The sequence below is a fragment of the Bufo bufo genome, chromosome 7 (assembly GCF_905171765.1).
Source record: "Bufo bufo chromosome 7, aBufBuf1.1, whole genome shotgun sequence".
NCBI classification, from domain to species: Eukaryota; Metazoa; Chordata; class Amphibia; order Anura; family Bufonidae; genus Bufo; species Bufo bufo.
In genome coordinates, this window is record NC_053395.1 from 94,159,798 (window position 1) to 94,176,047 (window position 16,250).

The following is a 16,250-nucleotide window of genomic DNA, read 5'->3' on the forward strand; positions in this document are numbered from 1 at the left end:
AGGTATGACTGGGTGGTTAATGTACAAAGTTACAATTTGTTTAGAAAGGATCACCAAAATCGGAGAGGGGGAGGGGTCTGCCTTTATGTAAAGTCCTGTCTGAAGCCCACAGTCCGAGAAGATATAAGTGAGGGACATGAACATGTGGAGTCACTGTGGGTAGAAATACATGGAGGCAAAAATAATAATAAATTACTAATAGGAGTTTATTATAAAGCACCTAATATACCAGAGTCCACAGAAAATCTACTACTAAACGAGATAGAAGAGGCGGCAAATCATAATGAGGTCGTTATTATGGGGGACTTCAACTACCCAGATATAGACTGGGAAACTGAAAGCTGTACATCTCAAAGGAAACAGGTTCTTGGCAATAACCAAAGACAATTACCTTTCCCAACTGGTTAAGAACCCGACTAGAGGGACAGCCATACTGGACTTAATATTAACCAATAGACCTGACAGAACAACAGATGTGTAGGTTGGGGGACACCTGGGAAATAGTGATCATAAAGTAATAACCTTCCAATTATCATTCAAATGAGCGTTTCTACAGGGAGGAACAAAAATACCAAACTTCAAAAAAGCTAAATTTAGCCAACTAAGAGAGACCATAGGTGTAACTAACTGGGACAAAGTCCGCAAAAATAAAAATACTGCCACCAAATTGGATATTTTTAAAAGCATCCTAAAATCTAATTGTGAGAGGTACATATCTTATAGGAATAAAGGCTTAAGGAACAAGAAGAAACCAATGTTGATAAATAGAACTGTAAAGAAAGCAATAAATGACAAAAAGAAAGCATTTAAATCACTAAAACAGGAAGAGAGCCAGGAAGCACTAAAAAACTATAAGGAAAAAAAATGGAATATGAAAAAAACAAATAAAAGCCGCCAAACTAGAGACCGAGAGATTAATTGCCAAAGCGAGCAAAACTAACCCTAAAATGTTCTTCAATTATATAAATGGTAAAAAGTATAAATATGAAGGTGTTGGCCCTCTACAGAGCAATGAGTGGGGAGTTGCAGAGAGCGACGAGGAGAAAGCACAGCTATTAAATATTTTCTCTCCACTGTATTCACAGAGGAAAATAAACTGTCATTTGAAATGCAGAATGTAAAAGTAAATACCCCATTAAAAGTGCCCTGTCTGACCCAGGAAGAAGTACAACAGCGACTTAAAAAGATTAAAATAGACAAATTGCCAGGACCAGATGGCATACACCCCGGTATCCCAAGAGAATTAAGTAATGTCATAGCCAGACCCTTATTTCTGATATTTGCAAACTCTATACTGACAGGGAGTGTTCCACAGGATTGGAGCATAGCAAATGTCAGTCAAAAAGGGTTAAAAAACAGAGCCCGGAAACTATAGGCCGTTAAGTTTAACATCTGTTGTGGGTAAACTGTTTGGAGGTTTTCTAAGAGATGCTATCTTGGACGACCTCAATGAAAATAAGCAAATAACGCCATATCAGCATGGCTTCATGAGGGATTGGTCATGTCAAACTAATTTAATCAGTTTCTATGAGGAGGCAAGTTCTAGACTTGACAGTAGTGAATCAATTGATGTCGTATATCTGGACTTCTCCAAAGCATTTGACACTGTACCACATAAAAGGTTAGTATATAAAATGAGAATGATCGGACTGGGAGAAAATGTCTGTATTCGGGTAAGTAACTGGCTCAATGATAGAAAACAGAGGGTGGTTATTAATGGTACATACTCAGATTGGGTCATTGTCACTAGCGGAGTACCTCAGGGGTCACTATTGGGCCCTATTCTCTTCAATATATTTATTAATGATCTTGTAGAAGGCTTGCACAGTAAAATATCAATTTTTGCAGATGACACTAAACTGTGTAAAGTAATTAACACTGAAGAGGACAATATACTGCTACAGATGGATCTGGATAGATTAGAGGCTTGAGCAGAGAAGTGGCAGATGAGGTTTAACACTGACAAATGTAAGGTTATGCACATGGGAAGGAATAATGCAAATGACCCGTACATACTAAATGTTAAAACACTCGGTAACACCGACATGGAAAAGGACCTAGGAATTTTAATAAACAGCAAACTAAGCAGTAAAAACCAGTGTCAGGCAGCTGCTGCCAAAGCCAGTAACATAATGGGTTGCATCAAAAGGGGCATAGATGCGCCTGATGAGAACATTTTACACTAGTCAGACCACACATGGAGTACTGTGTACAGTTCTGGGCTCCTGTAAACAAGGCAGAGATAGCAGAGCTGGAGAGGGTCCAGAGGAGTGCAACTAAAGTAATAACTGGAATGGGGCAACTACAGTACCCTGAAAGATTATCAACATTAGGGTTATTCACTTTAGAAAAAAGACGACAAAGGGGTGATCTAATTACTATGTATAAATATATCAGGGGACAGTACAGAGATCTCTCCCATCATCTATTTATCCCCAGGACTGTGACTGTGACGAGGGGACATCCTCTGCGTCTGGAGGAAAGAAGGTTTGTACACAAACATAGAAGAGGATTCTTTACAGTAAGAGCAGTGAGACTATGGAACTCTCTGCCTGAGGAGGTGGTGATGGTGAGTTCACTAAAAGAGTTCAAGAGGGGCCTGGATGTATTTCTGGAGTGTAATAATATTACAGGCTATAGCTACTAGAGAGGGGTCGTTGATCCAGGGAGTTATTCTGATTGCCTGATTGGAGTCGGGAAGGAATTTTTTCCCCTTAAGTGGGGAAAATTGGCTTCTACCTCTCAGGTTTTTTTTTTGCCTTCCTCTGGATCAACTTGTAGGATAACAGGCCGAACTGGATGGACAGATGTCTTTTTTCGGCCTTATATACTATGTAGTGCAGTGTGTGATGTATACATATGTGTGATGTATGTAGTGCAGTGTGTGATGATCACACACTGCACTACATACATCACACACATCGTTACGTTACACGCTGGCGTCACCTTGTTCTGCGTCCATCTTCATGTCCGGGCCCAGTCTTTAGCTCCACCCCCGCCAGGGTCCTTGTGCAGCGCATCCGGCACTCCAAATTCAAACATCTCCCGCGAGCAGGCCCCTCCTCTTTCCAGCGCCCGACGGCTTCCCCTTATGCAGGACCTGTATCGCTCCTGCACCCGCCCAAACTGGTGTCACGGCTGTATGTGAGCAACAATAGTATACACAGTAAAAGAGCTACTGACCGGACCCAAACTAGGGAGGATAAAGGGTGACCCCTGTCAAACCCTCAAAGCTCTCCCTATGCTGCTAAAGCACATGCCCGGATCCAAATGGCGGAACGAGGCATGCCCACGTACCTAAGACTGATGACCACTGTAACCCCTACAATAGTGGAAGGGGCACGGCCACCGGTGCCCTACTCAGTATATGGAGGGAACCGTGGCCACCTCAGATCCAGTCAGAAAATAATCAGGTACACAACAATGTCTGTACACTTAGCTGAAGGTGTTGCAGCCGCAGAGAAGACGGATCCAAGGACAGCTGGCAATATCCGGAGTGCTTGCTGCAGCAGAACACAGGTCCAGTGAACTGATAGCTACAAGTGAAGATACTAAAGCAAGAGCTACAACTGAAATGAGAACTATAATCCACGCCCTACAATAGGAGGAGGGGTGATATAAAGAGAGGGAAATCAAACGCATGAGGAACAGCTGGGAGGAAGGAAACCAAAAGTAAACAGAGCAGTGAGAACTCCTCCCAGCTCTAGTAGTGACATCATCACAGGGGTGGAGAAACAGAGCTGTGAGAACGTCCCAAAGCTCTGGTAGTGATAACTGGACAGCAAGGAGCTTTGCTATTGGTTACTGCGGGCACAGGCACCATCGCTGCGCTGCCTGTGCCAATCACAGCACGCCATACGCTGATGAAAAGCAGGGAAAAGTCTAATGCATATTGGTACACCTTAGACTTTTTTTCAGGGAGTAAAATGGCCTGAACAGGCGTCTATGACGATTGTACAGGCGTTATTGCGACCTCTGGCCGTCAGTGGGAGCTTAGGGAGTTAAATGTATGGCTTAAGTCTTGGTGTACAACAGAAGGGTTTGGGTTCCTAGACCACTGGGCTGACTTTTCACTGGGGTACAAACTGTTTTCCGCAGATAATTTGCACCTCAATGTAAGGGGAGCTGCTGTGATGGGGGACAGAATTCTGGCGGGAGTGGCAATGCATTTAAACTAGGTACAAGGGGGAAGGTTATGGTTATAAATATGGAAGTAGAAAGGTTAGAGAGGGGTTAGAATACATTGGTGGGGGAGGATTAGAAAAGTGCATAAGGAGATCAGTCAGTTACAAACCAACTCTGAAAGAGGGGAAAAAAAATATAATAATAAAATTAAAATAAAAATAAAAAAATCAAGAAATAAATTTCCTAGTGTAAATTTGATGCCAACATAAAATATATGTTCACAAATGACAGAAGTCTAGCAAGCAAAATGGGAGAGCCCGGGGCCTTGGTACTGGAGAAACATATTGATGTGGCTGATGTTGCTGAGACCTGGCTGGACTCTTCTGGACTCTTCTCGTGATTGGGCTGTAAATCTTCAAGGTTTTACACTCTTTAGAAATGACAGGACTAACCGCAAGGCTGGTGGTCTATGTCTGTATGCTAGGAATGAAATGAAAGTTAGTGTGAAAGAAAAAATTGTTGATGACGTTGTGGAGATGTTGAAACTTTGTGGGTGGAATTACAGAGGGAAAAAAATTATAAAAAAAATTATGAAAAAAAAATTCTTGGTGTGATCCATAGATCCTCCAATATCAATGAGGAGATAGAAGATAAACTGTATGTGCACATGGTGCGAGCAGTGCAGGCTGAATCAGTAGTGATAATTGCAAATTTTCAAGTTCCAATTTCTCTACTTCTATAATACATAGTAATACCTACAAAAATAGTTATTACTTTACATTCCGCATATGTCTACTTCACGTTTGGATCATTTGGGGAATGATATTTTATTTTTTGGGGATGTTACAAGGCTTAGAAGTTTAGAAGCAAATCTTGAAATGTTTCTGAAATTTTCAAAAACCCAATTTTTAGGGACCAGTTCAGGTCTGAAGTCACTTTGCGAGGCTTATATAATAGAAACCACCCAAAAATGACCCCATTCTAGAAACTACACCCCTCAAGGTATTCAAAACTGATTTTACAAACGTCGTTAACCCTTTAGGTGTTCCACAAGAATTAATGGAAAATAGAGATATAATTTCAAAATTTCACTTTTTTGGCAGATTTTCCATTTTAATTTTTTTTTTCCAGTTACAAAGCAAGGGGTAACAGCCAAACAAAACTCAATATTTATGGCCCTGATTCTGTAGTTTACAGAAACACCCCATATGTGGTCGTAAACAGCTGTACGGGCACGCGGCAGGGCGCAGAAGGAAAGGAATTACATACGGTTTTTGGAAGGCAGATTTTGCTGGACTGTTTTTTTGACACCATGTCCCATTTGAAGCCCCCCTGATGCACCCCTAGAGTAGAAACTCCAAAAAAGTGACCCCATTTTAGAAGCTACGGGATAGGGTGGAAGTTTTGTTGGTACTAGTTTAGGGTACATATTAGGGATCGACCGATATTGATTTTTTAGGGCCGATACCGATACCGATAATTTGTGAACTTTCAGGCCGATAGCCGATAATTTATACCGATATTCTGGGAAATTTTCATTTTTGAGAAAAAAAAAAAAATTCCTACACAAATCTGCTGAAAATTAATATGTTTATTGTTAATGTGTATTTTTTTGTTTATTGTTAATGTGTATTTTTTTTTTTTATAAGTCTTTTTCATTTATACTTAATATTTTTGTGTTGTTTTTTTTACTAACTTTTAGCCCCCTTAGGGACTAGAACCCTTGTCCTATTCACCCTGATAGATCTCTATCAGGGTGAATAGGAGCTCACACTGTCCCTGCTGCTCTGTGCTTTGTGCACACAGCAGCATGGAGCTTACCATGGCAGCAAGGGCTTCAATAGCGTCCTGGCTGCCATGGTAACCGATCGGAGCCCCAGGCTTACACAGCTGGGGCTCCGATCGGAGGAGCAGGGGAGAGGGGATCCTGTGGCCACTGCCACCAATGAGTAATACTGGGTGGGGGGGGGCGCACTGCGCCACCAATGTTTTTACTATTGGCCGGGATTGGGGTGGGGGCGCACTGCGCCACCAATGATTAATACTGGGGGGCTTGGGAGGAGGGGGGGCGCACTGCGCCACCAATGAAGATAAGTCTCTCAATCATTCATATACAGGAGGCGGGAGCTGGCTGCAGAATCACATAGCCGGCTCCCGACCTCTATGAGCGGTAGCTGCGATCGGCGGCACCTGAGGAGTTAACTACCGCGGATCGCAGCTACAGTTTATAGAGGTCGGGAGCCGGCTATGTGATTCTGCAGCCAGCTCCCGCCTCCTGTATATGAATGAATGAAAGGCTTATCTTCATTGGTGGCGCAGCGGCCACAGCCCCTCCCCTCCTCTTGTCTTCTCTTCTGTCATTGGCGGCAGCAGCAGCAGCACAGGGGGAGGAGACACTGCTTCCTTCTCCCCTGTGCTGCGGAGGGAACACAGAACGCGCTGAGAGCAGCGCGTTCTGTGTTCCCCATACGTTATCGGTATATCGGCAAAATAGATGCCGATACCGATAACGTTCAAAATCCTCAATATCGGCCGATAATATCGGCCAAACGGATAATCGGTCGATCCCTAGTACATATTACACTTTTTGTGAGGCAAGGTAACAAGAAATAGCCGTTTTGGCACCGTATTTTTTGTTATTTACAACATTCATCTGACAGGTTAGATCATGTGGTATTTTTATAGAGCAAGTTATTACGGACGCAGCAATACCTAATATGTATACTTTTTTTTTTTTATGTAAGTTTTACACAATGATTTTGAAGCAAAAAAAATCATGTTTTAGTGTTTCCATAGTTTGAGAGCCATCATTTTTTCAGTTTTTGGGCGATTACCTTGGGTAGGGTAGGATTTTTGCTGGATGAGATGACGGTTTGATTGGCACTATTTTGGGGTGCGTGTGACTTTTTGATCTCTTGCTATTACACTCTTTGTGATGTAAGGTGACAAAAAATTGTTTATTTAGCACTTTTTTTTTTTTTTACGGTGTTCATCTGAGGGGTTAGGTCATGTGATATTTTTATAGAGCCGGTACAGACGCGATGATACCTAATATGTATAAAAAAAAAAAAATTTAAAGTAAGTTTTACACAATAACAGCTTTTTTAAAACAAAAATAAAAAATGATGTTTTAGTGTCTCCATATTCTGAGCCATAGTTTTTTTATTTTTTTGGGGATTGTCTCAGGTAGGGGCTAATTTTTTGCGGGATGAGGTGACAGTTAGATTGGTACTATTTTGGTGGGCAAACGCCTTTTTGATCACTTGCTTTTGTACTTTTTGTGATGTAAGGGGACCAAATTTTTTTTTATTTAGCAGTTTTTATTTTTTATGGTGTTCATCTGAGGGCTTAGGTCATGTGATACGTTTATAGAGTCGGTCGATACGGACGTGGCGATACCTAATATGTATACTCCCCCCCTTCACAATTTTTTACCAATTAACTTTATTTGGGGAAAATTACGTTTTTGTTTATTTTTACTTGAAACTTGTAATTTTTTGGGGGGGGGAAACTTTATTTTTTCAACTTTTTTTTCTTCACTTTATTTTTTGTCCCACTTTGGGACTTCAACTTTTGGGGGTCTAATCCTTTACAATGCATTCCAATACTTCTGTATTGGAATGCATTGGCTGCATGAGTAATACAGTGAGTATTACTCATACAGCTTCCGGCCTGTGAGATCCAGGGGGCTGGATCTCGCAGGCTCGTCACCGGAAGGCAGAGCGATGCCTTCCTTAGGCATCGCGCTGCCTTCCATGCCATCAGGTACCCCCTACAGCCGCATGGGGACCCGATGGCACCGCCGATCGTCGCCGCAACCACAGGTAAAAGCCGCAAACCGCAGGTCTGAATTGACCTGCGGTTTGCGGCGATCGCCGACACGGGGGGGGGTCACGGGACCCCCCGTGCATTTAGCCAAGGTGCCTGCTCAATGATTGAGCAGGCACCGGGTTCCGATCACCCCCTCCGGGCGGCGCTGATCGGAGCTATACATGACGTACCGGTACGTCATGTGTCCTGAAGAGGTTAAAGGCTATGTACACCTTTGGGGGCAATTGTTTTATAAATTACATTGTACTTATTTTGAGCTAAAAATTATTTTTTCAATTGGTCTTCATTAACAATATGGAATCCTTTTTTGTGTACAGAGCTGACATGCTCTACTAGCTGTCTGTGGATTTTTGGTCTTTTCCATCATCTGAGGCTGACTTCTTAGGCTACTTTTACACTCTCGTTTTGGACGGATCCGTCATGGATCTGCAAAAACAGATCCGTTCAGATAATACAACCGCATGCATCCGTCATGAACAGATCCGTTTGTATTATCTGTAACATTGCCAAGACGGATCTGTCATGAATTCCATTGAAAGTCAATGGGAGACGGATTTGTTTTCTATTGTGCCGGATCCGTCCCCATTGACTTACATTGTGTGTCAGAACGGATCCGTTTGGCTCAGTTTCGGCAGACGGACACCAAAATGCTGCAAGCAGCGTTTTGGTGTCCGCCTCCAGAGCAGAATGGAGACTGAACGGAGGCAAACTGATGCATTCTGAGCGGATCATTTTCCATTCAGAATGCATTGGGGCAAAACTGATCCGTTTTGGGCCACTTGTGAGAGCCCTGAATGGATCTCACAAACGGAAAGCTAAAAACGCCAGTGTGAAAGTAGCCTTACCTCTGCTCTCTGACATTATAAATACTAATTAAAGCTCAGTCCTTATGTTACTGATAAGAAAGTGGTTTAAATAAGTGTTTATGACCTCTTAGTAGTTTAGAGATAAGGGTTATTAGATGACCACACAAAGTGAAAGTACAAGTCACACAGTTAGAAAAACACTTAACCCTTTGTGATATAATGGCTCAATATTTTTAATAAAGGCCAATTGAAAATATGATTTTTAGCCAAAAATAAGTTAAATGACATACTATGTCACATAATGACACTAATGCTAAATGGGAGTGCTTTAAATCTACTTTGGATAAGTATATTGTTAAATACATTCCAGGAGAACTACAAGCGAATAAAATTAAACCCCACATGGCTCACAAATAATTTTAAAAAAAGTCCTTTGAAAAAAAATACAAATCTGAGGGATCAGCTGTAGTCTTTAAAAGGTATAAAGAACTAAATAATGTAAGGGGATAATAAAATCAGCTAAATTACACAATGAAATACAGGTGACCAAAGGAAGTAAAACCAATCCCAAATCATTTTTCAAATACATAAATGCAAAAGAAACAAGGTCAGAACATGTAGGACCCCTAAATGACGGTAACTGGGTGTTGGTCACTGGGGACCAAGAGAAGGCAGAGCTCCTAAATGTTTTTTTTAGCTCTGTATATACAAAAGAGGAGAGGGCATGACAGGCATTGTACCCAGAGACTGGCGCAAAGTGAATGTGGTTTCCATTTTTAAAAAGGGTGCTAGGTCAGGAAATTATAGACCAGAAAGCTTAACATCCATTGTGGGAAAAATGTGTGAGGGCCCTCTACGGGACTACATACAGGATTATGTAATATAATAAGTGATAGCCAACATGGTTTTACTAAGAACAGAAGCTGTCAAACTTACCAGATTTGTTTTTATGAAGAGGTGAGTAGAAGCCTGGACAGACGGAAGGCTGTCAATATTGTGTTTTTGGACTTTGCAAAGGCGTTTGATACTGTCCCACATGGACGACTAATGGGTAAATTGAGGTCTATTGGTTTAGAAGATATTGTAATTAGATTGAAAAGTGGCTTCATGATCTTATCCAAAGAGTTGTGGTCAATGATTCCTACTCTGAATGGTCCCCAGTTATAAGTGCTGTACCCCAAGGTTCTGTGCTGGGTCCGCTATTATTTAAAGGGTTTCTGTCACCCCACTAAACTCTTTTTTTTTTTTTTTTTTTTTTTTTTTTTTTTTTTTTTGTGTACTTATAATCCCTATCCTGCGATATATCTATACATTATGTTATTAATCATTTTTGTTCTGTAGACATGCCAAAAAACGTACTTTTATAATATGCTAATTACCTGTCTACCAGCAAGTAGGGAGTCTACTTGCTGGTAGCAGCCGCAAAAAAACGCCCCCTCCTCTTGTTGATTGACAGGGCCAGCCGCGATCTCCTCCTCCGGCCAGCCCTGTCAGCATTTCAAAAATCGCGCGCCTGTGTTGATTCGGCGCAGGCGCTCTGAGATAAGGAGGCTCGCCTCCTCAGCACTCCCTCAGTGCGCCGATGACGTCACCGAAAGAGAAGACGTCATCAGCGCAGGCGCACTGAGGGAGTGCTGAGGAGGCGAGCCTCCTTATCTCAGAGTGCCTGCGCCGAATCAACACAGGCGCGCGATTTTTGAAATGCTGACAGGGCTGGCCGGAGGAGGAGATCGCGGCTGGCCCTGTCAATCAACAAGAGGAGGGGGCGTTTTTTTGCGGCTGCTACCAGCAAGTAGACGCCCTACTTGCTGGTAGACAGGTAATTAGCATATTATAAAAGTAACTTTTTTGGCATATCTACAGAACGAAAATGATTAATAACAATGTATAGATATATCGCAGGATAGGGATTATAAGTACACAAAAAAAATAAAAAAGTTTAGTGGGGTGACAGAAGCCCTTTAACGTATTCATTAATGACAGAGGATGGGATTAGTAGTGCTGTTTCTATTTTTGCAGATGACACTAAAACTTTGTAATACGGTACAGTCTATGGAAGATGTTAATAAGTTACAAGCGGACTTGGACAAACTTACTGTTTGGAACTCCACTTGGGAAATGAGGTTCACTATAGATAAATGTAAAAATATGCACTTGGGGGCTAATAATCTGCATGCAGCATATGTCCTAGGGCAAAAAGATAGCATTTAGTAACTATAAAAAAAACTAACGAGGATGATAGGCAAATTTATAAGATTAGGCAGAGAGAGGCCAAACAAGTTATAAGAGCTTCTAAAGAACAGGCAGAAGAGAAATTAGCTCAGTCAGTGAAAAAAGGCGATAAGACATTCTTCAGATACATAAATGAAAAAAGGAAACTGAAAAAAGGAAACTAAAACAAGGAATCTAGGATTACCCCCAGAAATTTCCTGTTGCATGATGGAATTAGGGAGGACTTCTTTATATTTATCAGCCAACCTAGGCTGGAAACTTTCTGTAAGAAGGTCTCCGTGTTTGTGACTGTTTCGACTACTGAATTTCCCAATAGAAGAAAGTCGTCTAGATATGGGAAAATTATAAGTCCCGCTTCCCTGAGGGAGGGCAGCATTTCTACTACAAGTTTTGTAAAAATCCTTGGTGCAGAAGAAATGCCGAACGGAAGAGTGCAGAATTGGAAATGATGAATTTGATGATCCGGGGCCTGGTAAGGCAAACCGCAGAAATTTTTGCGAATTTTGATGTATAGGGAGGGACGTGATAGTATGCGTCTTGCATGCCCCCTTTTTTTATTAAAGGTACAAATGAGGAGATGGATTCCATTTAGAATTTTTGGTACACTATGAACTTGTTTAGATCTTTTAGGTTTATGATGGTTCTGGAAGATCCATCCAGTTTCTGAATTAAGAAGAGTCTTGAGTAAAAACCTTGTTTTTCCTCTGGTATTGGGACCTGTTTTATTACCCTTGATTTTTTTTTAAATTCTATTATACCCTGCCAGATTTTTGATAGGGTATTCGGATCGTGGGACGTTACTTGGAAACCTTTGGGTGGGGTGGAGGTAAATTCTATTTTGTATCCGTTCTTTACAATGTCTAGCGCCTAAGGGTTTGATGTTGTAATTTCCCACTGGGTTAAGACATTTTTTAACCTCCCCCTACTACAGTGCTCCAGACTAAAAAAAATACCTAGTAGCCATTGGCTCCGGAACTGAAAAATTTAGGAGCCAAATTAAATTTTTAGTTGCCAAATCGAAACCGAATCAAAATTTTGGTATCGTGCCAACGCTACGCCGATCAGATCGGCGTAGGGTTGTTTTGATACCAAAATTTTGATTTGCTTTCATCACCATAAAAAAGTATTGCGATACTCAATACCACGCAAAAAAAAAACACCAAAAAAAGCTGCGTGCATTTCGCATTTTATGAAACGTTCGGCCCATAATAGAAGTCCTATCCTATTTTTTGGGGTGACAAGGTGACTAAAAAATGGCGAATGCTCACCGCATAGGAGATATTTTTTAATAATTTAATAGTTTGGACTTTTCGGACGCAGCGCTATGTAATATGTTTATTTATTTATTGTTTATATATTTTATATGTAAAATTGGGAAAGGAGGGATTTAAACTTAATATTTTAGGGTACTTTCACACTAGCGTTTTTCATTTCCGGCATAGAGTTCCGTCACAGGGGCTCTATTCCGGAAAAGAACTGATCGGGCATATCACCATGCATTCTGAATGGAGAGTAATCCGTTCAGGATGCATCAGGATGTCTTCAGTTCAGTCATTTTGACTAATCAGGCAAAAAATAAAACCGTAGCATGCTACGGTTTTATCTCCGGCGAAAAAAACCTGACTAAAAAGTCTTGTCGCCATTTGTAAATTCTAAGTCGCATTGCCGACCATTTTGGTCGCCATCTGGAGCCCTATACTATGGCGTCATTGTTTTTCGCTTGGCTTGTTTTGGGGATTGAGAAGGAAGCCCCGGCCCTTGCCTCCCTTCTGGTAGCTTCAGCGACCAGATTTGCCTTTGCCTCTGTAAGGTTTGGATTGCTGACTGAAATGGCGAAAAAACTTCCTTTTTTGTTCTTCCGGCCCTTCTTCTTGTCAGCGGCTTTTTCTAATATTTTATCAAGTACCGGTCCAAAAACGTATTCCCCCGAGAATGCTATGGAAGAAAGCTTAGATTTAGAAATTGTATCGCTTCCCCCTTAAGATGTCATCCAAAGTGCGCGCCTGGCAGAGTTTGAGAAGGCGGCATCTTTTGTGGCAAACCTAACCGATTCAACGGAAGCGTCTGCTAAAAACGCTGTGGCAGATTTTAAGAGGGGAATAGACTGAAGGATTTCTTGCCTAGGGGTTTTATTTTTTATATGACCTTCTAATTCATTGAGCCAGAAATACATGGCTCTAGCCACCAAGGTAGCCGCGATATTTGTTTTAATTCCAAACATCGAGGCTTCCCAACTTTTTCTTAGAAGGGAATCCTCTTTCTGTTCCATGGGGTCACATAGTTGGGCCGAGTCTTCAAATGGTAAGGAAGTCTTTTTTACTACCTTTGCCACTTGAACGTCAATTTTAGGGGTCTCGTCAATAGATTTTGATTCGGTAGGGTCAAAAAGTAACCTTTTCCTAAATTCTTTAAAGACCCCTAGTCTTTTTTCAGGATCCGACCATTCATCAATAATAATTTCTTTTATATTTTCATTATTGGGAAAGACCGTAGCTTTTTTGGTGCGTAATCCCCCGAACATTTCATCCTGAACAGATCAGTTTTTTTGGACGTTTTCCATATCGTCCTTTAGGGCTGCAACGATTAATCAATGTAATCGATAATATTCGATAAATGGATTCGTTGCCGACGAATCCAGTTATCGAATAATCGTCCGATTCGTTGGCAACACCGTTTACCCGCTTTCGCCCGCCCCTTCATCAGACTTTGTGTTTGTCAGATGTATATTTGCAGCCACAAGCAACGTGCACCTGCGTATTGGGATGAGCTGCCCCCCCCCCCCCCCCCTTGTGTTTCTAGTGTTATACACTGCTCAAAAAAATAAAGGGAACACAAAAATAACACATCCTAGATCTGAATTAATTAAATATTCTTCTGAAATACTTTGTTCTTTACATAGTTGAATGTGCTGACAACAAAATCACACACAAAATAAAAAAATTGAAATCAAATTTTTCAACCCATGTGAGGTCTGGATTTGGAGTCACACTCAAAATTAAAGTGGAAAAACACACTACAGGCTGATCCAACTTTGATGTAATGTCCTTAAAACAAGTAAAAATGAGGCTCAGTAGTGTGTGTGGCCTCCACGTGCCTGTATGACCTCCCTACAACGCCTGTGCGTGCTCCTGATGAGGTGGCGGATGGTCTCCTGAGGGATCTCCTCCCAGACCTGGACTAAAGCATCTGCCAACTCCTGGACAGTCTGTGGTGCAAAGTGACGTTGGTGGATAGAGCGAGACACGATGTCCCAGATGTGCTCAATTGGATTCATGTCTGGGGAACGGGCGGGCCAGTCCATAGCATCAATGCCTTCGTCTTGCAGGAACTGCTGACACACTCCAGCCACATGAGGTCTAGCATTGTCTTGCATTAGGAGGAACCCAGGGCCAACCGCACCAGCATATGGTCTCACAAGGGGTCTGAGGATCTCATCTCGGTACCTAATGGCAGTCAGGCTACCTCTGGCGAGCACATGGAGGGCTGTGCGGCCCTCCAAAGAAATGCCACCCCACACCATTACTGACCCAATGCCAAACCGGTCATGCTGGAGGATGTGTCAGGCAGCAGAACGTTCTCCATGGCGTCTCCAGACTCTGTCACGTCTGTCACATGTGCTCAGTGTGAACCTGCTTTCATCTGTGAAGAGCACAGGGCTCCAGTGGCGAATTTTCCAATCTTGACAAATGTCCTGCACGGTGTTGGGCTGTAAGCACAACCCCCACCTGTGGACGTCGGGCCCTCATATCACCCTCATGGAGTCTGTGTCTGACCGTTTGAGCAGACACATGCACATTTGTGGCCTGCTGGAGGTCATTTTGCAGGGCTCTGGCAGTGCTCCTCCTGTTCCTCCTTGCACAAAGGCGGAGGTAGCGGTCCTGCTGCTGGGTTGTTGCCCTCCTACGGCCTCCTCCACGTCTCCTGATGTACTGGCCTGTCTCCTGGTAGCGCCTCCATGCTCTGGACACTACGCTGACAGACACAGCAAACCTTATTGCCACAGCTCGCATTGATGTGCCATCCTGGATAAGCTGCACTACCTGAGCCACTTGTGTGTTGTAGACTTCGTCTCATGCTACCACTAGAGTGAAAGCACCGCCAGCATTCAAAAGTGACCAAAACATCAGCCAGGAAGCATAGGAACGGAGAAGTGGTCTGTGGTCACCACCTGCAGAACCACTCCTTTATTGGGGGTGTCTTGATAATTGCCTATAATTTCCACCTGTTGTCTATCCCATTTGCACAACAGCATGTGAAATTGATTGTCACTCAGTGTTGCTTCCTAAGTGGACAGTTTGATTTCACAGAAGTGTGATTGACTTGGAGTTACATTGTGTTGCTTAAGTGTTCCCTTTATTTTTTTGAGCAGTGTATATAGAAGTAGTGGCTGACTCCTATATGCTGGGTCGTGCACTCCCTCCTGCCCCTCCCCTGCCTCGCAGGCTGATTTTAATCAGATTGAGTATATAGTTTGCTCAGCATGCATGCTGGTACTTGTAGCCCCTGGATTCAATGAAGGCCATTTTGGCTCCACACAGACGTAAATCAAGGGGGCCCAGCATGCATGTGGGACCTGCACTCTCTGGATCCATGGTCGCAGTTATGGCACCCAACAGGTGAGTTTTAGTGTTAGGACCCGTCTTATAGAGGTCGCCTTGGCGTTCGGCAGACGGGCTCAAATGATTTTGTACAAAATGTATTTGCTAAGCATCTCTAAGTTATTAGCATAGTATTTGCAATGTAATATACTTTTGTACTCTACTTTTGGTTTGTAGTGTGCTGTTGCACTTTGTGTTTGTCAGATGTATATTTGCAGCCACAAGCAACGTGCACCTGCGTATTGGGATGAGCTGACCCCCTCCCTTTTGTGTCATCAGACTTTCATATACATCGCCATCCGCAACGGCCACCCAGGCTCAGCCTCTTCCTCCTCGCTTGCTGCAGACTCCGCTGAACGCTGGAGTCACGTGACACAGTGTCAGGAAGCAGGGGGTGTTACCCCTACTCTGGGACCTCGGGCACGGCGCAGGGCACGGGTTCCCCTTCAGCTCGGTAGAACACCTGGTGCCCGAGGTGCGGAGGCACGGCGTGTGCGCAGTACACAGGCTGCTCGCACATTTCCGGGTGCATAGAGTTCCTGCATTATCCGGCTGTCAGGTGTGAGCCTTGCTGAGGGAGATTCCCAGTACACACCTTCCACCTTCCTCGCCTGCCATTGGTTCCTGGGGAGGGTGGTTCCTACCTTCCCTGGCTATA

General features: G+C 42.9%; 1 long non-coding RNA gene across 1 annotated transcript; it reads left to right on the forward strand.

Moving 5' to 3' along the window:
• On the forward strand, window positions 1-15,592 carry LOC121007908. The gene is made up of 3 exons (XR_005780487.1): window positions 1-12; window positions 12,954-12,958; window positions 15,458-15,592. It is a non-coding gene; the product is annotated as an uncharacterized LOC121007908 (long non-coding RNA).
• The last annotated feature ends 658 nt before the right edge of the window (window positions 15,593-16,250 follow it).